This window comes from Odocoileus virginianus, chromosome 23 (genome assembly GCF_023699985.2).
Source record: "Odocoileus virginianus isolate 20LAN1187 ecotype Illinois chromosome 23, Ovbor_1.2, whole genome shotgun sequence".
Lineage (NCBI taxonomy): Eukaryota > Metazoa > Chordata > Mammalia > Artiodactyla > Cervidae > Odocoileus > Odocoileus virginianus.
This window is the reverse complement of record NC_069696.1, coordinates 34,224,508-34,250,340: the sequence shown is the minus strand read 5'-3', so window position 1 is coordinate 34,250,340 and position 25,833 is coordinate 34,224,508. Positions and strand designations below refer to the sequence as shown.

The following is a 25,833-nucleotide window of genomic DNA, read 5'->3' as shown; positions in this document are numbered from 1 at the left end:
CAGTCCATGGGGTCACAGAGTTGGACATGACTGAGTGACTGAACTGAACTGACTAAACATTGAGTCTGAAATCACAGTGTCACTGAGGAAGAAGTTTACAAACTGATTACTTAAAAAGCAAAACAGATACAGAAGGATCTCTTTAAACAAGACATAAAAATCTAGGACAAAGAGAAAACACTTGGTAAATTTACCAACATGTAGAGTTCTTCAAAACACACCAGAAAGAGAGTAGGAAGACAAATCACAAGGCAGGACTTACATCAGTCCAACCCCATGAATCATGGTTAATATACAAGTGATGCCAGGCAATGATTAATAAACAGCTTTGTAAGGAACTGTAGCTGGTATACTGCTTTTACTCAGGACATATTTTCTTCTTCCTTTTCAAAAAGAAAATGTTCTGTCTTTGTTACTTCTCTAGTATTCTTCAGTTAGCTCCTCCTTTGGGCCTCCATGCAGGGCCATTCTTAGAATCCCCTGCTCCTTTCACCTCGCTGAGGACCAACCTGGTGACTGTAATGTTGAGGGTCCTCAGATGATGGGTGGCATTACATTCTGAGGGAGGCAGAAACTATGCCTGAGGATGCCAATGGCTGGGATGGGGAGGGAGTGGGTGGTTTGAGGAAAAGAGGTAGAGAAAGCTATTTTCAACCCAGGAACTTTGATATTAAATTTCCCTTTGGAGTAATTATATGCTGTCTATATGAAAGCACTAGAAACAAGCAAAATGGTAGTGGTAGCCATCCTGAAAATAAATACAGTGGTACTTTAACAGACTAATTGCTTAACCAAGGCCTCATGCCTGCCTATATCTAAGGAAGGGAAAGAGGCTTAAATAGATGCATTATGCAATGCCTGTTGTTCTCACTAAATAAAACCTGGTGCAATAAATTACAAACAAGTAAAATAGGTTTAATAATGAGGGAACTATTTCTATGGCACCTTATCATGTATCAACTGCTGCCTTTAGATTGCTAGATTTTTATTTCTCTGTGTATGAGTGCTCAGTCACTCAGTCATGTCCAACTCTTGATGGCTCGATGGACTGTGGCCTGCCAGGCTCCTCTGTCCATGGGATTTCCCAGGCAAGAATACTGGAGTGGGTTGCCATTTCCTGCTCCAGGGGATCTTCCTGATCCAGGGGTTAAAACTGAACCTCATACGTCTCCTTCATTGGCAGGTGGATTCTTTACTAGTGTCTATTACTGGGTTGAAGCATGTGAAATTGCCAACAGTCAACTGTTGTGACCTACAAATGGCCATTGTGCACAGTTCAGCCTGAATTATATCTGCATTTTACAGATGAAGAAACAGAACACTTAAGTAACTTTCCAGAAAGAGTCAAGCCTGGGCCCTAATCACTGAGCTTCTGTTTCTATAATCATTGTGAGCCACCAAAACACACTGCCTCTCTACCACCCTGAATTAAAATGATAGAAATGGTTTCTTTCAACCTAAAAATTCTATCCATGAATCTGTGCTACATCGTTCCCAGTCTCCATACACCAGTCTCTTCATGCCTTGCTATTTCTTTTGAAATGAATCCCTGCTCACCTAGTCACTCAACTGGAAATCTCATAATAGAATTTTCTTTCTTTTTTTAATTTCTTTACCACTGGTGACTGCAGCCATGAAATGAAAAGACATGGGCTCCTTAGAAGAAAATCTATGATAAATCTAGATAGTATAAAAAAGGAAAAGACATCATGTTGCCAATAAAGACTCATATAGTCAAAGCTATGGTTTTCCAGTGGTCATGTACAGATATAAGAGCTGGATCATAAAGAAGGCAGAGTGCCAAAGAATTGATACTTTTGAACTGTAGTGCTGGAAAAGACTCTTGAGAGTCCCCTGAACATCAAGGAGATCAAATCAGTCAATCCTAAAGGAAATCAACCCTGAATATTCATCGGAAGAACTGGTGCTTAAGCTAAAGCTCTAATACTTTGCCCACCTGATGCAAAGAGTTGACTCATTGGAAAAGACCCCAATGCTGGGCAAGATTGAGGGCAGGAGGAGAAGGGGGTGACAGAGGATGAGATGGTTGGATGGCATTATAGACTCAAGGGATATGAGTTTGAGCAGAATCTGGAAGGTAGTGGAGGACTGGGAAGCCTGGCATGCTGTAGTCCATGGGGCCGCAAAGAGTCAGACATGACTGAGCAACTGAATGATAACAAGAAACCAGAACCCAAATGATATTTATTTAGCCTACCTCAGAAGGAACAACAGAACCCCAGGGCTTGCGAGCTGGGAAGAACTTGGAGATAATCCAGTCATTTTCTAATACAGACATAGTCACTGAGTGAGCAGGGGGCAGAATCAGGACAATAGTTTAGACCCCTGAGCCCTGGTCTGCTCTTCTCTCCCCTCTCTTCTCACACTGGACTCATATGTTATAGATCAGGGGTCCCCAACCCCCCAGTCATGGACTGGTAACCATCCATGGTCTGTTAGAAACTGGGCTGCACAGCAGAGGTGAGGGGAAGGCAAGCAAGAAAAGCTCCATCTGTACGTACAACTGCTCCCCATCACACACATTACTGCCTGAGTTCTACCTCGTCAGATCATTCTCACAGGAGCACAAACCGTACTGTGAACTGCACATGTAAGGGGTCTAGGTTGCATGCTTCTTATGAGACTTGAGTGCCTGATGATCTGATTTTGCATTATGATGAGTTGTATAATTATTTCATTATATATCACAATGTAATAATAGAATTAAAGTGCACAAGAAATGAGTTGGCTTCCCTGATGGCTCAGTGGTAAAGAATCTGCCTGTGACGCAGGAAGTGCAAGAGATGCACCTGGATCCCCTGGAGAAGGAAATGGCAACTCGCTCCAGTATTATGGCCTGAAAAATCCCATGGAGAGAGGAGCCTGGCAGGCTACAGTCCATGGTGTTGCAGAGTTGGAAATGACTGAGTAACTGAGCACACCTCAATAATAATAGAGTTAAAGTGCACAATGAATGTAATGTGCATGAAACATCCTGAAGCCATCTCATATCCCCAGTCTGTGGAAAAGTTATCTTCCACAAAGCTGGTCCCTTCTGCCAGAAAAGTTGGGGGCCACTACTATAGATAATACCTCTTTGCTTCTCTGCAGGGCCCATTTAACTCTCTAACTCTCCCACATGACAATAGCTCAACTCATTGGGCCAATCACTTTTCTAAATGGTTTACCTGTATTACCTCATGAAACAGCACAACAATTTAACAATACTTACTATTATAAACCTCATTTTACAAGTAGTAAACCAAGACACAGAAAAATTAAAGTGATTTACCCTAGTTCACATAGTTTGTAGACTAGTGCCAGAGGCCATGCCCCATTCACCCAATCGTATGCCCTTTGTTCTGTCCAAAGCACAGACTGACTTCTTTTGGGAAGTCAATTGGGAAGCGGTTCCCAATTGTTGCCTCACTGTTGAAAGTCGTTTATCTGCCAAACTCTCTGAGCCCCCAGGAAACATCAGCTTATATGGAACTGGCTATTTATTTGTCTGTTTTGTCTACTGGTTTGCAAACAACTTAAAAATGTTGATTGAATTCATGAAAGAATGACAGGCCAACTAAATCTCTCTATCTTTGATTTCTCCTTATTTCATCTCTCTTCCACATAGAAGTGAACTGGGGAAACTAATGAGACATTAGTGTATAGGTTCCGTGGAGGCTCGTAAACCCTTTGTTTATCTTCCTTAAAAACCAAAGACAAGCCTTTTGATTGTTTTTCCCCATGTTTGGTGATGAATTCATCATGCTATTAAGACAGCAATTTTCTTCATCCATAGTCACCATATCTAGGGCCCAAATTTGTTTTAAATTTTATACTTTGACTTATTTTTTCTTAATATACACATTTTATTGAAGTATAGTTGACTTACAGCATTTCAGGTGCACTGCAAGGTGATTCACTTATACTACACACACATTATATTTCAGATTATTGCATTATTGATTATTGCAAGATATTGACTATAGTTTCTGATGCTATACAGTAAACCTTTGCTGCTTGTTGTTGCTGCTTATTTAAAAAAAATAAGAAATCTAGCTTTCTATCCATACTAAGTCAAACAAGTAAATCAAAATGTCATAAATTTCTTAGGCAAAAATTCATAAGATTTCTAAAATATATATATTATACATACTATATATATATGTATACACAAACACACATGCACACACACAAGCTTTTCTACTATGCTTGATAAAGGCTTGAAAAAGAACATTAAAAAAAATAGAGATGATGAAATTGGAAAACATACACCAAATGAAATGGGAGCACTGAATATGAAATAGAAAAACTGAAACAAACTACACAAAAGTAAAAGATCATCATATAGTCCAGTTGTTCTTAAACATGGCTGCTCATCAGAAACATATCTGGAGCTCTGGAGAAAAAATAGCAATACCTGGGCATTTGTATTTTTCAAAAACATTCAAGATAATTCTGATATGCATCTGGATTTTAAAAAGTGATTACAAGTTTTTCTATTAAATTGTAATTTTGGAGATACAGAATTCTATTATTTTTCCATTGACCAATCATGATACAACAGCATTAAGTGAATAATAGTTACATGATCACAATAGTAAAAGATGTTTATCAGTTTTCACAGTCAGTAGCCAGACAAAAAATAAAGCCATAACGGGAACATTATTAACCTAACAATATGAAACACTTATATACAATTTGGGGGGTTAAGCTGAGTGATGCAGTAAATGGAAATGCATACATGTACATGTTTTCCCTGCCCAGCCAGTTGGCACATTGAATTCATTAACATTTAATGTAATTATCGATATGTATGATTCTATAACCACTTTCTTAATTCTTTTGGGCTTATTTTGTATGGATCTTTTCCTTCTCTTGTGTTTCCTACCTAGAGAAGTTCCTTTAGCATTTGCTGTAAAGCTGGTTTGGTGGTACTGAATTCTCTTAATGTTTGCTTGTCTGGAAAGCTTTTGATATCTTTATCAAATCTGAATGAGAGTGTTGCTGGTAGAGTATTCTTGGTTGTAGGTTCTTCCCTTTCATCACTTTAAGCCCTTTGGCTTGTAGAGGTTCTGTTGAGAAATCAGCTGATAACCTGATGGGAGTTCCCTTATATATTATCTGTTGTTTTTCTCTTGTTGCTTTTAATATTAATCTTTGTCAGTCTGATTACTATGGGTCTTGATGTGTTCCTCCTTGGGTTTATCCTCCCTGTGACTCTTTGCACTTCCTAGACTTGGTTGACAAATTCCTTTCCATGTTAGGGAAGTTTTCAGATATTATGCTTTCAAATATTTTCCCAGGTTCTCTCTCTCTTCTCCTTCTGGGACCCCTATCGTATGAACGTTGGTGCATTTAATGTTGTCCCAGAGGTCTCTTAGGCTTTTTTTTTTTAAATTCTATATTCTGTTCTGAGGCAGTGATTTCCACCATTCTGTCCTCCAGGTCACTTATCCATTCTTCTGCCTCAGTTATGCAGCTATTGATTCCTTCTAGTATACTGTTCATCTCTGTTTGTTTGTTCTTTATTTCTCCTAGGTCTTTGGTAAACATTTCTTGCATCTTCTCCATTCTGTTTCTGACATCCTGGATCATCTTCACTATCATTATTCTGAGTTCTTTTTCTGAAAGGTGCCTATCTCCACTTCATTTCTTTGTTTTTCTGGGGTTTTATATTGTCCCTTCATCTGGGACATAACTCTCTGCTTTTTCATCCTGATTAACTTTCTCTACTGTGGTTTTTGTTCTAGCTGTGGGATTGTGGTTCTTCTTGCTTCTTCAATCTGCTCTCTAGTGGACAAGGCTAAAAGACTTCTGTAAGCTTCCTGATGGGAGGGATTGGGTGGTGAAAACTGGGTTTTGCTCCGCTGGGCAAAGCCTTGCTCAGTAAAGCTTTAATCAGAGTGTAAAAAGGCAAGTGACGGATTGGAAGAAGGTATTCAAATTACATACATCTAATTAAGGAATTGCACCCAAGATAGAAAAAGTATATGCACAAATCATGAAAAAATTACCCAATAAGTAATAAAGCTGATAAACAAATGGGCAAAAACTTGGGCACCTCTCAAGAAAAGATATCCAAGTGGCCAATGTACAAAATGGTGCTCCTCTGTCAGTCACCAGAAAAATATAAGCAGAAGTACTATGTCATACAACTACTCTCCCACTGAAATGGATAAAATGAAAAAAACAGGCAAAGGACACATGAAGAAATGCCCATTTGTATTGACAAATGGAAAGAGTATAACCTCTTGACTACTGCTTCTGTGCGTACATACTCTAAAACCACTTTGGTAAACCCTTTGGCAGTTTTTATTAAAGCTTTCTACATAAATCAGTTCCATGTGGAGGTATTCCCATCTGCAATTCATACATTTGTTCAACAAAAGACATTCATAAGAAAGTTCCTATCAGCACTATTCCCAAGAACTCTATAGTGGAAACTACCCAACATTTCATCAACAGTAGAAGATAAATTAAATGTGGTATATTCACATACTGAATGATAGACAGCAATGTGAATGAATACACAAAGCCCTGAAAGAATCTTACAAATATAACGTTGAGTGAATAAGCTGGACACAAAATAACACACACTGTATTTTTCTTATATATAAAACTCCAAAAACTAGCAAAGCTAACCTATCTTTGAATCTTGCTAATCAATGACTTGGGCTTCCCTGGTGACTCAGTTGGTAAAGAATCCACCTGCAAAGCAGGAGAGGTGGATTCAATCCCTGGATCAGGAAGATCCCCTGGAGAAGGAAATGGCAACCCACTTCAGTATTCTTGCCTAGAGAATCATATGGACAGAGGAGCCTGGCAGGCCATAGTCCATGGGGTCACAAGAGTTGGACACAACTTAGTGACTAAACCACCACCACCCATCAATCAATGACTTAGAGGTCAGTATAATGGTTACTTTGGGTGGCAATAGGTAATGACAGGATGGCAGTGTGTGGAAAGCCAGTAGTGTTTTTCTTCATAATCTGGAAGCTGAAATCTGAGCTCTACTTGCTGTATTTATGACACATTCACTCTTTCACATGTAAGTTATACCTCATAAAAAAAATTTAAAACACATAAGAAGAAACTCTTGAAGAAAATAGTTATTACCTATGTTCACTATTAATCCGTATCTAAAATGTATAGTTTTGGAGGGTTCCTTTCTTCTTCTGTTTTTGGTTTTGGTTTCAGGTTCATGTTCTGTTTGTTCTTGTTTGATTTTTGTAGAGTTTTTGTTTTGTTTGAGTAACACTGAAGTGCCTTGTAGATAGAGTTTCATCACCACATTCCATCATAGTAAGGAAGAATCACCCCTGGTGGCTCGGTGGTTAAAGCGTCTGCCTGAAATGCGGGACCTGGGTTCGATCCCTGGGTCAGGAAGATCCCCTGGAGAAGGAAATGGCAACCCACTCCAGTATTCTTGCCTGGAGAATCCCATGGAGGGAGGAGCCTGGTAGGCTACACTCTATGGGGTCGCAAAGAGTCGGACATGACTGAGCTACTTCACTAATCACTCACTAAAGAAGAATCAGGTACTAGTTTCCTGGGTGTTATGGGTTGAATTGTGTCCTGAAAAATTCAAATGTTAAAATCCTCCCCTGTAGTATCTCAGAATGTGATATAATTTAGAAATAGGATTATCATAGAGGTAACTTATTAGGATGAGACCATACTGAAGTAGAATGGGACTCTAATCCAATATGACTGGTATCCTAATAAAAAAGGAAATTTGGACACACAGACATACCTGAGAGAAGGGCATGTGAAGATACAGAGAAGATGGCATCTACAAGCCGAGAAGAGGCTTAAAACAGTTGCTTCTCTCATAGCTTTGGGAAGGAACAAACCTTTTGATACCTTGCTTTTTTGAGTCTCCAGATTTCTGAGATGCAGGAAGGACAGGTGATGCTCAAAGTGCTTCTGCATTAGGGAGGCCTACCACGCACACCTACTTCAACTAGCATCTCACACACTTCGAAAGGCTGCTCTAGGGAATGCGGAGCAGCAGAGGGTTTAGGCAGGGGAATGACATGATCCTTTTTCTGTTTTGGAACAATGGAACCTTCTGGATTGTGTAACACACTGAAAATGGATCAAGAAAACCTAAGCATCCAGAACAGCTCTATGGTCCTTGTGAGGAATCCTCAGAAGGGATCTTTCCTGAGTCTGGAGGTCTTCAAGGAGGTAAAATGGTCATTTGATTGTTCCTAAGGTAGTGGTTTCCCATCTTGCTTTGATTATGACCCCTTTGAAAATCTGTTGAAAACTATAACTGTCCCCATCAGACAAATACCCTCATCCAAATTTAAGAGTATGGTGATGGTGGTTTAGTGGCTAAATTGTGTCCAACTCTTACGACCCCCTGGTCTGTAGCCTGCCAGCTCCTCTGTCCATGGGATTCTCCAGGCAAGAATACTGGAGTGGGTTGCCATTTCCTTCTCCAGGGGATCTTCCTCACCCAGGAATTGAAGCCAGGTCTCCTGCACTGAAGGCAAATTCTTTACCAACTGAACTATGAGGAAGCACTTAAGAGTACAGGTGAGGATTTTTTCAAACAGAGGATTGGTTTTTGATCTCACTTGTAGAAATAAAGTTGGATGGCTGAAGATAATGGGGTGTCCACGTGTCATCACACAGGAAGTCAGTGCCTAACTACTGGCCCTACACCAAGACTCACAGGTATCATTCTGAAACTATAACTTGCCCACATTGGTTGTTTCTGCTCTTCCATTTCTTTATTCCACTATGATTAGCAGTTAACTACTTAAAACACAAAGAGATTGTGTATCTAACTTAAAGGGCAGAAAGGAAAGGAGGAAGTATGAAGATTGATCTCCATCCATGGCAGTTTGGGGAAACAGTGAGTGACTAAGAGAAAGGTGACACAGGTTAGTTAATCCTCAGGACTTATGGTGGATACAAGAGAACACTGTTCCTTGGGGAGAATTTTCATTACCTTTCCTGTGGACTTTAATTCATTTTAATTCCATTTCCCATCACTCCCTTCTTGGTGTTAACTGCTCAGGGTCATGGGAAGCTAAATCATTTGCTGAAGCTGGATAGGAGGGGAAAGACCAAGAAATACAAATATATGAGTATCTTATATTTTTACATTGAGGGTCTTTGCTGAAAGATTTCACAAACTCCAAAGTTTTAACTGGCTAAAAAATGTTCAATGAATAGAGGGCACTAAAGCTTAATGGCAGGTACTATAACTTGTTGACCACTATATTTGCAGAGCCTAATACCCAATCTGACACATGGTAGATGCTCAGTAAGCTGAATGAATGAACAAATAGAATAGAATAATCATGGAATTTGCAGTCATAAGGTCTGGATAAAATTCTACACTTATTCATTAAATTGATATGTGAAAAGTCGCTTCAGGTCTTTGGGACTGGCTTGTTCTTTATTATAAAATGACAGATTTAGATCAAATATAGATACGGTACTTGAACATTCTACAACTTAGAATATGAATAGAGTTAGTTAAGGCAAAGCTGTTTGCTCACCATTATGTATGGTAGATTAGATGCCATATGTGCTAACATATAGTGTGCCTAAGAGTTCAGGGGAAGGCTAATTTGAGAAAGTTTCACTGTCCTAAAAGAAACTGAGACGTAAATTTACCTAAAGTGCAATCCTGTGATCAGCAGTGCACTCCATGGCACTTGCATAACCACTGCTTCAGGCGGGACTGGACCAAAATAGTAAGAAGAAAAGAACGAAGAAGCAATGTCAAAATTCTACTAAGGAGAGAGGTTTGACAAGTCCAGGTTACTGAGAAAGAAGGAAACTGCTCAGATCAAGAACTATTAACTCTTTCAAACTCTCCCTCAGCTTGGAGAAGTTTTGTAAGTAGATCTTAATGTTCTCAAAGCATTTTGGTGAGAGAATAAGAGTCCATTATTCAGAAGACACACGTATCTTCAGAACAGATGTGTCCTGAAGGTCTCATGTAAATAAAACACAATGGAAATGAGTCAATTCAGAACAAGACAACAGTTACAACATAATAGAACTAAAAATACACAGACTGACATAAAGTTGATTTCATTAATATTTATCAGGGTATCTTATCTACATTTATGTTTCATGTGGAATTAAGTGGACAATTTCTCAAGTTTTAGACAAATAGTTCCATTTTTATTAAATGAGTATTATCTATTTCTAAAATGCCTTTATTATTGGATAAAATTATGCTATTACCAACACACTATTTAGTATTAAATGTTCTTTCTTGAAAACAATAGTGAAAAAACTTTAATACATGCACACATAGTGAATTGTTATACAGAGCTTCTTTTGTTCAGGTTTTCAAATTCTTCTAGGCAGATTATTCCAGTTTCTTAACAATATTGGAGAATCTAACTCTGTTTGAAGTGCTTTAGTGGTTTTAAATATATTGGGACCAGACACATAATTTAATGGTCTTCCTAATTTCCAACTACCTTGCCTTCAAAAATACTGGGAATTTGCACTGACTTCTGTGGAATGTGTCCTTTTACTGACCTATGATAAATAAAGCACCATTTTTCTGAAATGATCTAAAATGTGGAGTGTCAGGAAGCACTTAACAGGAGACTTCCTGTGTGCTGTTTTGGGTCTGTCAGGAATCCTCTGGTCCTTACTAATTCCTGAATATTCAGGAATTAAGAGGAGAGGCACACCTTTCCCGGGTCTGAGGAATCCAGGCATGTCCTTTGTTAGTTTTTCAATATGGGATAAGTACCCTCTTCCTTCTTATGAACCTTATGGTAAAAAGTGATTGCCTACAACTCTCTCTCTTTAATAGGGATCGCCTTATGTTTCCTAAGTCTGGAATTTTAATCTTTATCTTTGCTGAGAATAACTACCTTGTAAAACAGTATATATGCCCACACCATGTTGATTAAAAAACCTTTGCTCCATCAGAGCTTGGGTTCCCGTATGTTTCTTTCTTTCATTCTTTCTTTCTCTCTCTCTGTCTCTCTCTATCTCTCTATTTCTGGTTGATTCCCTGGAGCGCAAAAGCTGGCTGCATAATCCAGGGAATATTAGCCTCTTTTGTTCTTTCACTCTTTCTTTGTCGACTCCGGACCACCAGGTTCCAGTCCAATACAGGACCAACAAGTGGAGCCCAGAAACAGGGACTTGGCACACGTGGATTCGAACGGAGTGACCCCAGAAGGCCTATTGAGGCCGGTAAGTACTAAGACATGGGTCAATCGGCTGGAAAGCCCCCTCACTTTTCTACTTTACTTTATCACTGATTTAAAGTTCAGGGATTTTTTGTTTCACACCAGCGAATAAAGGCTTGCCTTCACACAGTGGTTGCATGTAACCCTTGGTTCCCTGATGAAGGTAGTTTTGATTTAGAAATTTGGCATCGGGTCAAAGAGCATGTTGGACGAGCCATCAGACAGGGAAAAAATATTCCGATAGATTTCTGGCCCCTATGGGCTCTCATTGAAGCTGTGATTCTGCCATTTCAAGGTAATTCTAGCCCTCCTGATATTTGGCAACAGGCAGAACACTTATTACATGAATATGAATTAGACAATAAAGTCTTACAAAAGGCCCAATTAGAACAACATAAGGTATTTCAGAATTTTCCTGCTAACCCTGCCCCGGTTGCTCCAAGCGCTCCTCCCCTGCCAGAGGGCACATATCCCAAAGTCTCTCCCTTGATAGAACCTAAAGATTCTGGCAACAACTCCCTTAAGCCCATACTGTAATTGGGGGGGGGGGGGGGGGGGGGAGGAAAAAGCTAAAAGACAACTGAAAAAAACAATTACTTGTTTATGAAAATGCAAATCAGGAATGTCAAAAGGCTGTAGCCCCAATTCATGAGACAGGGACTATTTTTTGATTATTTGAAGGCCTGTCACCATATAAGATCAGAAACTCAAAAATTGCAAATGCTAGCTGAGACAATGGCTGCTTGCTTTAAAAAGGGAAATGAAGGATGCTTTACATGTGACGATAAAAACCATTTAAAAAGGGACTGCCCTAAGAAAGTTAATTAAAAAAACCTCCAAAAATCTGCCCTCATTGCTATAGAGGAAATGCATTGGGCCAAAGAGTGTAAATCTAAATTTGATATTAAAGGGAAACCTATTCCAGGAAACTCCAAGCAGGAGCCCCCCTCCCCCAAGGTTCCCTTTAACAAAAACCAGGGGCAAATTCCACCTTTTCCCTCAAACCCTCAACATCCGGCAGTGCTACCGTCAATATACCAGCCCTAAATGACTTTCTCCTTTACCCTCAAGCAGTCCCCTCTAGAATACCTACCGGACTTTTTCGGCCCCGCCCCCACAAACCTTCGGTCTTTTACTTGGCTTATCTAGTTTAACTTAACAGGCAAGAAGGCCAGGGGTCTCCAAATGGAGAAAATAGGCTGCAAGTGTCAGACATTTTTCTCTCTCTTAAGCGGCAGGAGGAAACAAACTAGCAATATTTCTTTTGTTTTCCTTCTCTATACAAATTTATTTTCTCTTTTTTTACCTCTTTTTTAAAAGATTTTATATTTTTAAAAACAAACCCTTGTGTCTAGGGCTGACTTTCAATAGATCGCAGCGAGGGAGCTGCTCTGCTACGTACAAAACCCCGACCCAGAAGCAGGTCGTCTACCAGTGGTTTAGCACCAGGTTCCCCACGAACGTGCGGTGCGTGACGGGTGAGGGGGCGGCCGCCTTTCCAGCCGCACCCCGTGTCCCGAGACCAAGGGCTCACCGCACCGGACACTGGTGCTGACGCACGGCGGTGTGCACCGCGCCCCGAGGGACAAGGGTGACGGCCAGCTGGCGGGGACGGCCAACAGAGGTTGCGGGGACGGCCAACCGAGGTTTCCGAGGCGCTGCTGTATCATTCCTCCTGGGCGGGATTCTGACTTAGAGGCGTTCAGTCATAATCTCACAGATGGTAGCTTCGCCCCACTGGCTCCTCAGACAAGCACATACACCAAACCTTCTCTATACAAACTTAAAAGGAGGTTTCTCTTAAAACACTGTGTTGCCATAATGACACCTGGTTTCACTTGAAGTTAACTATTCTCAAACCCTGAGTTAACCAATGCATTTTTCTTATGGAAATATTTGTCTTAAGCTAAGTTAACGAACTATCTATTTACCCCTAGATTCTTTATTCAAGTCGGTTCTGCCTAAGGCTCAGAACCGACTTGACAAACCGGTGTGTTTTACTCATGCAAATGTTCTCTTCAGCTATGTAAGTGAAACTGTATTTGCTTGGAAACCTACCTTTCTTCAAGATTCATGTCAATAATTTTGTGGCCCGGGACAACTCACCTGGTACCAAGGTTATCTCAAAATGCATGTTGTGGGTGAGGGGCCTGGTGCTAGTCTCTTCAGTTTTGAGACATTTCCTTTCTCTAATTAGCAGACTGCTAGTAGTTATATGACACCTGGCTAAAGACTAGCAGGGGGACACTCTTTCTGCCCCCTTCTGATGCCTATGTCAGAAGCTTTCTCTATCTCCTTTATACTTTAATAAAACTTTATTACAAATAAATCTCAATGTGAGAACACATTACAAACTTCTACTGATTTCCAAACTTCTAAAAAATTTGTTATTTCTCGCATTTCTTTTATATAGATGGGACTAAAAATGCCAAAGCTTCATTCTGGTCTCTTAAAAAATATAAAATCTTTTACACTAAATTTCATTCTGCACAACAAAATGAATTATATGCTCTTTTTCAAGTTATTTGCCTACATCTCTACCCCATTAATATAGTCTCTGACTCTATACATTGTTTTTATATTAAAAAATATAGAAACCTCCACCACAAACTCCTAGTTCTATTAAAAGACAATGGCCCTGCCTATATTTCTAGACACTTTAAACAATTTTTACAATCTTTTCTATTAAACATGTTACAGGTACTCCTTATAACCCACAGACCCAAGACATAGTCGAACAAACACATCACACACTAAAGTTACAAATAAAAAAATTAAAGAAGGGGGAATACACAGGTACACTACTGTCTTCCTTATCTAAAGCAGACTTTACTAGATCCCAACATATTTTCTAAACCTATAACTATTGTTAATACAGCTTTATTTGTTTTAAAAATTTTAAACCTACCACAGGGAAATATTTTAACAAGAGCAGAAAGACATTTCAAGGAATTGAAGGACAGTTCTCTTCCTCTGCCCATCTGGTACCAAGACGGGTTCAGTAAACAATAGAAATTTGGGAAATTAACCTTACGGGGAAAGGGATATGCTTGTATTCCCCCAGATGGATCTAACTTTTCCCTTGGAAAATTTGACCCAAGGCGGCCCCCAGCATTCAAAATGGAGACGAAACACCAAGAACCCCAGGAGGAAAAAATTCCAATACGGGCCATGGTGCCTCTAAAGATCGCCAAAAAGCACTGTCCTTGGCAGCATCAACCCTATGAACTCCCTTCTTGGGGGACAGATAAAAACCCTTACTAATAAGCTGAAAATTTGGTCTCTCAACAGGGAAGGTCTTGAAGTCCTGAATACATTTTCCTGCTAGCTTGTGTCTCCCAAACTTAACTGGACTTTCTTACCCAACTCCCCTTTATTACATGTCATAAAATGGACAAAGAAAAGACTGATGGTTATCAACCAATGACTCCACCCATATGCCCCCTCCCTGGAGCCCTCACACCCTGGGGAGGAAGGAAAACTAATTAACATTTCTTCAGGCCTTCCACTGTGCCTGGGCCCAGGAAAATTATGCATAAATGTCAGCCGACAAGCTTGGGCTTTCGTCCTGCCTCTAAAAGAAGACTTTCAGACATTGCTGCCCTTTCTCTGTCTGTGAACCATGTTTACTACTGAAACTTTAGGGAAAGAGTTAGGGAAAGAACAAAAAACATTATGTAAAAGGTTACTAACACTATGTTGAAGCATTACCTTGACAAAGGACTTCTTGGCTGGCTTGACAGTGGAATGACACCCCCTCCCCCTCAAATCGTCCTCGATAAACAGAGTGGGCCTAAACAATCGGACATAAGGACGTACGGAAACTTGCTGCCAGCACCGAAGAACTTGGGACTTAGAACGGACATTTCACAGGGACCAGTCGTGGTCACAGTAACTATTGCTTTCGCTATAATCAGTCATATTTTATACAGGCCTGTGTTCCACTTCCTTTTGTTATAGCCATAGGAAATTTACAATTTAATAAGACTTTAAGTTCTGTAACTTGTATTAATTGCCCATTTTGTGTTACTCCTGTTCATTTCAGTCATATTACCTACAACTGGGAACAAATCAAATTTCATTTGCTTGATAATGCCTCTCTAAATGTAAAATTACTACAAAAAGAAATCTTTAAAACTTTTTCTAAACGTCTGCCCTCTTCCACTAATTTAGAAACTTTAGCTGAACAAATTATTTGGGCTAGACCCACGAAAATGGTTTCAAAGTATTACCCACAGCATCAGGTCTGGAACTGTAACTTTGGTGACTGTCTTGATAATTGTATTTGTTGTTTATCATTGCCTTTCTATAAGGTTGGTTAATACTAACCAAACTCATTTGGTCAGGACCTTTTTTACAAATATAATAAAAGAAGGGGAATTGTCAGGAGGCTTCCTGTGTGCTGTTTTGGATCTGTCAGGAATCCTCTGGTCCTTACTAATTCCTGAATATTCAGGAATTAAGAGGAGAGGCACACCTTTCCCGGGCCTGAGGAATCCAGGCATGTCCTTCGTTAGTTTTTCAATACAGTGATAAGTAACCTCTTCCTTCTTATGAACCTTATGGTAAAAAGTGATTGTCTACAACTCTCTCTCTTTAATAGGGATCACCTTATGTTTTGTAAGTCTGGAATTTTAATCTTTATCTTTGCTGAGAATAACTATCTTGTAAGACAGTATATATGCCCACACCATGTTGATTAAAAAATCTTTGCTCCATCAGAACTTGGGTCCCCATGTCTCTGTCTCTCTCTCTCTGTCTCTCTCTCTCTCTCTCTCTCTCTATATATATATATATATATATATATATATATTCTATTTTATTTCTGGCTGAATCCTTGGAATGTGAAAACTGGCTATGTAACCCAGGGAATATTAGCCTCTCCTTCTTTCACTTTCTCATCATCGAATCCAGACAACCAGTTTTCGGTTCATTAAAGGACCAACAGTGGAGCATTTTCACAATGACTTTTTCTCATTTCTTGGCTCAGAAAATATCATTCTGGCCTCCTGTGGTCATCCTGTTATTCACCAGTGAATGTTACTGTGGTTAGCATCTCCACTGAGGTGGATGGGTGGGTAAGTGGATAGGAAAGGTCAGAGTTTTGCCTTTTCTACACAGATTCACAAGGCAAAGCTTCTTGTCCTTCCCTCAAGTGTGTGCTTCAACAATTGGGGGTCATCTCTGGAGGAGCTTGGGAAGTTAAAATGCATTAGAAAGCATGTCCAAAAGCCAGAGGAGATGCATTGCCAGCTGCTGATAGAAAGGGCTTTTGCTGGACTTCAGAGGTAAAGGATAAAGAATTATCTAGGAGTTTTAAAATAAACCATGACTAAAACAATAGATATATGCTATTCTTAGTGTCTGTCAATTAACGCAAGGTAATTTTTTTCACTGTCTACTTAATCACATTGTTGGTTATACAAAGAAATATACAATATTTTTTGCTTTGATACAGTGTTGACTTAAGTGGAAAAATTGGCTGTTGAATGAAGATCTCACCTGAAACCAAAACTTTTTTTAAAGACAGGTCTCTGAATTAGTCATGCAAAGTACCCTGATGAATGTGGCTGGCAAGAAGCCCCGTATTTCATCCTATTTGATTGATTTCCCCAGAATACTGACCTCTGGATAGACTGTGACCACAGTGACAGACCTAAGTACAAGCCTCCATCTCCATCTTCTAACTCCCACAGAAGCAACTGGACCAGCTGTTCTCACATTTGTACCTGTGCTGTGCTGGTTATCTATGAAGGAACCTGGGGAGTCTTGTACCAAAAATCCTGACTCAATAGGTGTGGGGTAGGGATAATGAAAGGTATAGTTGTCATCCCAAACTTAAGACTGTCACCCTTAAACCATCACTCTTCACAAAAAGGATGCATTAGTAAAATACAAATTTGCTTTACTGAAATAAAAATCAAAGGTGACTACTCACAGGAATCCCATGCTTAGCAGCAGCAGACTTCAACAACTAAGTAATACTGGGGTTAATTACCCCCTAAACTTCTTGGACCCTGGGTATGTTTATCTGACAGTCCATCCTTTACATATGAGTTCAAATGTCTGAGTAACTTTCAAAAGCTATCACCTCAAAACTATCTTCTGCTCTTTACATTGGCAGGTAACACTAACTATACTGTTGTTGTTCAGTCGCTAAGTTGTGTCCGACTCTTTGTGACCCCATGTACTGCAGCATGCCATGCTTCCCTGTCTTTCACTATCTCCCAGAGTTTGCTCAAATTCATGTCTATTGAGTCAGTAATGCTATCTAACCATCTCCACCTCTGCTGCCCTCTTCTTTTGCTTCAATCTTTTCCAGAATCAGGGCCTTTTCCAATGACTAGCTATTCTAGTCATCCACAATAAATGACATTGTCATGACTTCAATGACAATAATGTTCGAGGAGCTTCTAGTCCATCAGTGTACCTATTTGTATTTCTAGCTTTGACACAGAATGAAATGTTTGAATCCTTCAAAAATGTGTATGTTGAAATCTAGTCTCTAACCTTATGGTATTTGAAGGTGGGGTCTCTGGGGAGTCATTAGGTCACAAAGGGAGAACTCTGGTGAATGAGACTAGTGCCCTTATAAAAGAGACTCCTAAGAACTCCCTTGTGAAGTTCCACCATATGAAGTTACAATGGAAAGAAGGACATTTGTGAACCAGGAAGTGGTCCTCACCAGACATCACATCTGCTGGTGCCTTCATCTTGGACCACTAGCCTCCAGAACTGTTAAGAAAAATAGGTTTTTGTTGTTGTTTATAAGCAACCCATATTACAGTACTTTATTACAGCAGCCTGAACTGACTACCCCCTAATATAAAAAGAAGTCTATTAAAATTTCAACAGCCAATGAGTTAATAGCCTAGAGTAGGGGCTGACAAATGTTTTACGTAAAGGGTCAGATGGTAAATATATTAGGCTTTGCGGATCACAACTACTTATTATGTGGAGCACCAAAGCAGCTGCAATAGGATAATAGGATGAATTAGTGCATGGCATCAGCTGATTTCCAATAAAACTTCATTTATAGATACTAAAATGTGAACTTATGAAATCTTTCATGTGCCATGGAACATTATTCTTGCCTTTTAAAAAACCATTTAAAAATATAAACACAATTCTGAGTTCAATAGATATAGTAAAATAGGCAGGAACCAAAATTGGCCCTCAGGTCACTGTTTGTGGACCCCCTGGCTAGAGTACCGAGTGGATGAAGCCCTGGCCAGAGTCCATAGCTGTGTGAACTTGTTTCTTCTGTTCTGATCTGTTGGTTATTCTTTGGTCATAAATTGCACTTCTACCTCCAGCCCACCACCATGCAAATACACTGGGAAGCAGGAACAAAGATGAATGAGATTCACTGCAAAATCACTGTTCCTGCAGACATATTACGTGTTCACACTGTGTATTCTGTAGGGGATATACTACAAACATCAACTAAGGCTCAGACCTACCATCGGACAGGAGAGGCCCTTCCCCATTGCCAATGCATCAGCTTCCTCATGGATACATCTAAACTTGACAGAATGTACCCACGAGAGGTCCTGCATAGCCTTGCCAGGAAATAGAAGTTAAATTTTTAAATACTGTTTTTAGTCACACTGCAGATCTTGCTGGTGAATATCATTTTATCACTGATTCATACAGTGGAATTGTTTTCTTCATCAATTTTGAGCTTATTAACAGAGTCAATTCTGGTCTTCTGCTTTCTTCCAACTAAGTTGCATGAAAGAGGTAAGAGAAGTCAATGGTTAATAGAAAGCTATGGATGTTAAGAGGTTTAATCTATTAATATAGGGCAGCATTTCCCAAAGCGTGTTAGGCTAATGCTGACTCTGTCAGATGTTCTGCCAAAAAAAGCATTTCAAGGTCAAATAAGTTTAGGAAATGTGGCATAAAATCTCTCTTCTGTCTTGATGATTCTTAAAGAGCATTAATAGTGTATTAAAGGTTCCAAGGACTCTTGAAATAAAACTGCTTAATTAGGTTAAACTGTTCCTTACACTTACAAGATCAGGAAGCTTTTCTTTTTCTTTACTTGACTATTATTAACATCCCAAGAAACTAATGATCCATAGACTATATTTCTGGGAAACATTGATACAGAAAAGGTGGAAGAATGGAAAGCTTCTACGCAAGGGAGTAAGTTATGCTATAGAGCAATCACTTGCATAAGGATCAGGCCTTTCTGTCTGAGTTTTTGTCATTTTAGATTATCCCATATGCTACACATGTGTTCAAGTCAGAAAAACAGGAGTCACATTGGTTGTGGAGGAAACCTCTTAGAAAATTGTAAAGTGTGTGCACATTTCATAAATAATCTCAATATTACAAAGGATAATACAAAAAGCATATTATTTTCTTCTCTCTCACCCCATTGCCAACAGCCTGGCATATTTTTCAGAGGTACCAGGCAGTGTTATAAGTTTCCATGTCACTTTTCAGTTCTTCTGTGAAAACTCTAAATTCTATGCTTCAGGGACAATAGTTTTGAGTTATAAAAACTCAGCAATATCTACTGAAGGAATTTCTTCTTACACTTCTTTCCTCTGCCACCTCTCATCACCAGTCTTTCCCCAAGGTCTATCAATTTGACTTGCGAAATGCACTTCAGGTGTGCCCACTTCTCTCCATTTCCCTGGCCAGCACAGTCGCTGGCTGTGTCCTAACTGTATTCTACTTTTCATTCTTGATCCATTCTCTTTATTGCAGCCACAAAGGTATCCTTAAAATGTAAATTACCCTCTGGCTTCAAAATCTTCTCATTAAAATAAAATTCACCATCTTTATCAAGATCTGTGAGGATCTGCATGACCAGGCTCCTGCCTACCCACCCCCACAAAACACAAACACATACACACTCTCACACATTCATGTCTAGCCTCTCAGAAACTCCCTTATCCAACACACATGCCTTCCTTTTATCCTTGAACACTTCCAAGCTTTTCTTCTCTTTACAGATTTCCTACTTGCTATTTCCTCTACCTAAATTGCATTTACCTCCTTTTTTCTTTTTTTTTTTGCCACGTGAATCCCTGTGCCTCCTTCAAATATTAATTTAAATCTTTCCTTTTCAGAGACCTTCAGTTCAGTTCAGTTCAGTTCAGTCACTCAGTCGTGTCTGACTCTTTGCCTTCACAGAGCACCAAATCTGAATCAGCCCGTTTTTTTTTTCACAGCCCCTTGTTCTTCTCCACACTACTTCTAACAATGTGCTATTATATATTTATTTTTTACTGTCTGTAAGATCTAAGAGATCTTACACATCTTGTTTTATTCCACACTAAATGCAGGAAAACTGTCATTTGTGTCTGGTCACAGAATGGGCTTAAAATTACATATTACATGATTAAAATTAGCCAGTGGAAAGTTCTTTTTATCTCCTGCCTTTTTCTTATGTGAAACTTTAGACCCTTCCAGATTTCCATGTTTTGCACGCTTATCACCCAAAAGGCTCATTCATTCATCTCTATTAGAAGGCGAACTTTAAGGACCAACTCATGTAACTCTTCTCTTAAGCTTCACCAACCAGTTTGGTTTACTTTACTCTCTAGTTAGGAACTTATTGTATTTATTTTCTGTACCATTCATTTGGTGCCTAATCTCATATTGGCTTGTAACAACTTATCAGGTGTGTTAATTAACAACTTATATTTACATATGCGGTCTTGCCAATGATGTCATAAATCTATGGAGTACAGGGCTTGTTACTTAATACTCCACAGTTTACAGCATGCCTGCCTCTGCACAGAGCAGCTGAATGAGAGTCCCCATCCACCTGCTTTTAACGCCTCAACTTTAAGACTTTAATATGGAAATATGACCCATTTCCTTTCAGTTTATTTTCTTTCTCAACCCTGTGTGTTGCCATTTCCTTTCTTTCAGAAAGGACCCATTTCCTTTCAGGCTATTTCTTCCTCAATCAGTGTGTTGCCATCATGCTGGGAATGAAAGCTGTGGTAAGGATAAGTTCTGAGGTCAGAGGAAAGTAACTAAAGGAATGTGGGGACAGAGGACTTGTCTGGGGTTTCTCAGTTCCTCTCGCAATGGTACAGGAAGTGAAAACAACCGGTTAAGAGCCGAGGTGTAGTTTACATTGCCTAGTATCTCCCAGAACATTTAAAAAGAGTGCTTTGCTCAAGGTTTTGAAAATATGAGTATCTAAAAGTTAAATGAGGCAGAAAGGATTACCTTCTCAAAAAATTTCAATCATTGACTCAGTTTTTCATTGTTCAATTTTGGATGAACTTTCCCCAAATATCAATTTAATCCTAAAAGTATCTTTTGGATCCAGAAAGGTATTTTGTACTTTTAGTTGCCCATTTCAATCTTGCTCAAATAATGATTTTTAAGGAATACTTAAAATACTAAAAATCATAGCTACTTTGTTTTATTTTCTTCTTCCACCAGAACATGTTTATAATAGTTCTCCAACCCTTCTGATGTACTTAACCAGATTTCCTCAAGCTACTTCTGAAACACGGAGTAGAAAAGTAAGTCTGTAATAATACCATCTTTATTAGTATACAACTGTTCAAGGTAAGTAGACAGTTCAACAATTATTAGCTCTTTTTACCTGTATGTTTTCACAACAACCTGTTAGGATGATTACAGTAGTAGATGTTGTTCTGTTATGTTTACTTTATCAATGAGAAAACTGGGTGTAGAAGGACTTAGGGACAGAAGCATGAGGCAGCTAAATTTCAGATTGTATCAGAGAATCACCCACCACGTAGGATTGCTGAGACAGTGCTGTTATTCAGGAAGTAACAGAATAGGCTTGTCAACCTGTGCTCAGCACTGGCTACAGAATTTGAAGGGTCTAGTATAGGACGAAAATTTGGAGCTCCTGTTTAAAAATTACTAAGACAGCTGACAGTGACAGCAGAACATTAAACCAAGTACGGGGCCCTTCTAGGTACCGGACCTGTGAGCTGGCCTAGCCTGAGGTCTCTGGACCTCTATCATCTGGGTGACTGGGTATCCAAGAGGCTGCGAGCTCTTGAAATTGTAGATAAAATTCTGTGCTAATACACATAAGTTTATTTTTCATATTTTGTAGATTTTATCAGATCCTGAAGTGCTCTGTTAACAAAAGAAAATAAAGCATTAAGAATTCCTCTTCAAGAGTAATGAATGTTGTCAAAGAGACCAAACACAGTGTCACAAGAGACTGGCAGAGGAGGCATGCTGGTGCCAATGTACACTAATGTTCCTTCAGAGGTTGTGTTTGTTCACGCATAAGTTTTCATAAGCACTCAAGTATTAACACAAAGACAAAGAGTTCTTAGGGCTGCCCAGATGTTGCCAGAAAGAAGTAACATCTGATTGCATTTTTGGAAGATAGTAAAGCAAACGGTGAGACATTCAAGGTGACGTTGAGATGCTCAAGATGACTTTCTTCACAAACCCCAAAGTGATACCCAAACATGACCCTAATATGAGGTATTTTATTTTTTTCACCACCTTAACAGAAGCGTCTCCCTCTTCTGCAATTAGATGTTACACTCACTCTTTTAAGGAGAAATGTCTCACTGTAAGATTTACCAACTCATGCTGATTTATACTAATTTTATAGATAACTATAACTCAGAAATAGGAGTAAGGTGGGAATTTGTTAACAGAACAGGTGTAGAAGATGCTCTCAGAAAAGGGAAAAGAGTACTCTAAAGACCTGTGCCCTGAGAAATACAACAGAAGAAAGGCTGTGAGTCTTGAGTCTGGCTGGTAAAAACCGATCCCATCTCCTAGAAGATTCACATACAAATGGTCCTTAACATGGATTTTACTTTAAGACCTGCTCCTTCCGTTTGAGTGGCTGACTTAAAACTATATTTAGTCTCTTTGCCCTTTTCCATTAAATAGGCTTCTCAGCCAAATCTCCAAGTCATATGAATACAGATACAGAGAGATGGGTAATTGAAACCTCAAGATAATTCTCACATTTCCATTTGCACAGCGTGTCAAACAGTTCTTGATGCAGCCTTTAACAAGTAGGAAGACACGATTCACTTGAGATTTAGGTCACTCTGCAGTCCCCACTCTCATCCCTGTTCATGTCACAATGGGGCAATACATAATTCAACCGGCCGCCAAAGCTCCGGCAGATCCAGAAAGAACCTTGGTTGCTCACACCTAGTAAGTCCATCCATGGAAGAATAAGTGTTCATAATTCTACCCATCCCGAGAGGTGAAAGAGTAGGAGGCTGGCAGGTGGGATGCTTTACTAGGGTTTCTAGGAGGAAGGTGGTCATTTAGTCTTTCAACTGAAGGGAATTTCCCCGCGTGTTATCGTACTCGCCAAGGGTGATAGCAGCCTTCCCTCAAGCCCATCCGCACCTGTGGTAATCTGGTACCCGCTTACCTGCTCTCTCCAAGATGACCAGGCCCAGCAAGAAGAGGTGGAACACAGCTGATGGGGTGAGACGCCGCCCAGGCCCATTGCAGTCTAGGGGTCGGTAAGCGGCGACACCCGAGCAGGGGGATTCTTGCGGGCACAGCCCAAGGTAGGGCCCGGAGTCGGGAAGCGCGCCCCGACTGTCTAGCGAGCAGAGAGGGCAGCCGCCGCCCCCCACGTGGCCTGCTCTCTCCAGGAACAGCCCGGCGGGGGAGGGGGGGGGGTGCCGAGGAGGCCTTCGCGAGACCTGGTAGGTGCCTCTGACCCACGGGCCTGCGGCCACCGCGCGCCTCCAGCGTTAACCCAACCGTGCCCTTCCCGTCGCGCGCCCTTCCCGCCCCCGCGCGCCCCACCTCAGCTAGTGATGCCGGCGCCCGGCGCGCCTAACCCGCTGGCGGTTGACTGCGGACTGCCAGGGCAGCTCCAGGGCAGAGCAGCGGAAATCCCCCATCTCCCGCCTGGCCCTGCGCCCACCCTTCCTCTGGGCCTCGAAGGCGCCCCGCCCTCGCTTTCGACCCCGCCGCGTCCTGCCTGCGGGCCACCCCGGCCGGCTCTCGCCGGCACAGGCGTGGGCGCTCGCGCGACCGGGCTGCGACCCCGAGTACCTGCTTCTCCGGCGCGGGGCGGGCTCAACTAGTGGACCTCGAAATCCCAGTCCTTCCCCGGGGCTCCGGGAAGTGCTCCAGTCTCAAGGAAGCTGCTCTCGTCTTTTGGCTCCCAAACGTGACACTCTATATATCCGGCTCGGAGACTGGGTGTGGGGCGGGAGGAAACAACCCTCCCTCCGACCTTCCCCGCGGCCACCGCGGCCTGGGCGTCGGGCGCGAAGCCGGCGGCTGCTTCTACCCTGGGCGGAAGGAGGGCGAGGGGCTGGCGAGGGCCCTACAGGCCGCCGGGCGACCTCATCGTGGGCAGGGCGGCCGTGCGCGCAGGCCCGCCCGGCAGCTTCCATTCATTCATTCAGCGCCGAGCAGATCCACTAGCTATCACTCCCGGGTAGGATTTTTTTCCCTCTTTTTTTTTTTTTTTTCTTAAATCGGTGGGTGATGGGGGAAAGGAAGCAGGAAAGGCGCCCCTCTCCGGTCTGGAAAAGAAGGGGCGCTCCCATATCTTGAGAGAAAGGGGGGGGGGGAGGGGGGAGAAAGGGGGAGGTGGAGAAACAGACCAGGAAGGGAGAGACGGAGACAGAAGAAGGAGACAGAGGGTCAGAGATTCTATTGTTAACGCTTGGAGGACGCACCTTTCCCCCACCCACCCTAGCAGAAAAGGCAGCCAAAAATCCAAGTGTACTCAGCTTGTCCGTACTGCACGCCCAGTGGGAGGGATGCTCTCTTATCGGCTCCAAACTCTGCGGAGGCGCCTGGCAATGACCGACCAGCGCAGTGTCCTTTTAAAAATCCAGGAGGGGCTGGATTCACGGATCCCCTCGTGCTGGGCGGAGGCACGGTTCACTCTTGCTCCGGGTGCGGAGGGCACAATCAGGCTCTATCTGCGTCAGGTGGGAGTTAGGTAGGTGGATAGCAGAGTAGTGAGGATCAGAGATGGGGCTGCAAAAACGCTGCCGGTCAGCTTTGCTCAGCAGCACTTCTTAAGATTAGGAAAAGAGAATGAAGAGAGGTTTTGTTCATAAGCCTAGTAGCTTGGGGGAGGGGGCGGCGGGAGATTTGGTTTGGTCTCTGTTACGTTTTGAAAGGAAAAACTGGCGCCTTCATCAGGGAAGACTTGTAAGGGGACAGACACGCACAGGAGTGGCTTGTCACAGTTCTGAGCCAGGACGTAATCGAAAACAGCAGTCAACGCCCAGGCTCATTTCTTGGACAATATGGGATATAAGAAGAAAAGCCAAAAAAGGAATATTGTCCTATAAGTTGTCTTCATTTTCCTCATTACAACAATCAGCATACAAATAAATAAAATTTAATTCATGCAAGTTGGAGTTAATATGAACCACTTTTTGCATTCTAATAAAGATCACACTCATTTTAAATTCTTTTCTATTGGACTCTCTACAATTAAATGTATTAAGCAAAATGTAGTCTAAAGACACTGTGACTAGTTTTCTCTGGTGATTGCCTGAAAGCAAGGAGACAGAAAAAGTTAGGACCACATAAATATACTTTGTTACCCCCCCACCCCCGCCTCCATCCCCCCAGCCCTACCTCCATCCCCCCAGCCCCTCCACCCCCCACCCCACCCCCCTCACTGGAAAAATAAAGCTAAAAGTGTTGCCGAAACAGCTGG

At 41.2% G+C, this 25,833-nt stretch overlaps 1 protein-coding gene and 1 long non-coding RNA gene across 9 annotated transcripts in view; one reads left to right on the top strand and one right to left on the bottom strand.

The window, feature by feature from the left end:
* Positions 1-25,172, bottom strand: part of FAR2 (fatty acyl-CoA reductase 2) — a 169,723-nt gene extending 144,551 nt beyond the window's left edge. For 3 of the 8 annotated variants that reach the window (XM_070453861.1, XM_020907506.2, XM_070453865.1), the window contains exon 1: positions 24,198-24,626. The gene's annotated coding sequence lies outside the window, so the exon portion shown is untranslated. Of the gene's footprint in view, positions 1-23,559; positions 23,643-23,945; positions 24,075-24,197; positions 24,630-24,832 lie in introns of those variants that run through there. The other 5 variants (XM_070453862.1, XM_070453864.1, XM_070453866.1 and 2 more) reach the window with 5 other exon arrangements.
* On the top strand, positions 18,378-25,517 carry LOC110146594 (uncharacterized). The gene is made up of 4 exons (XR_011483010.1): positions 18,378-21,154; positions 21,606-23,333; positions 23,574-23,701; positions 25,286-25,517. It is a non-coding gene; the product is annotated as an uncharacterized lncRNA (long non-coding RNA).
* The last annotated feature ends 316 nt before the right edge of the window (positions 25,518-25,833 follow it).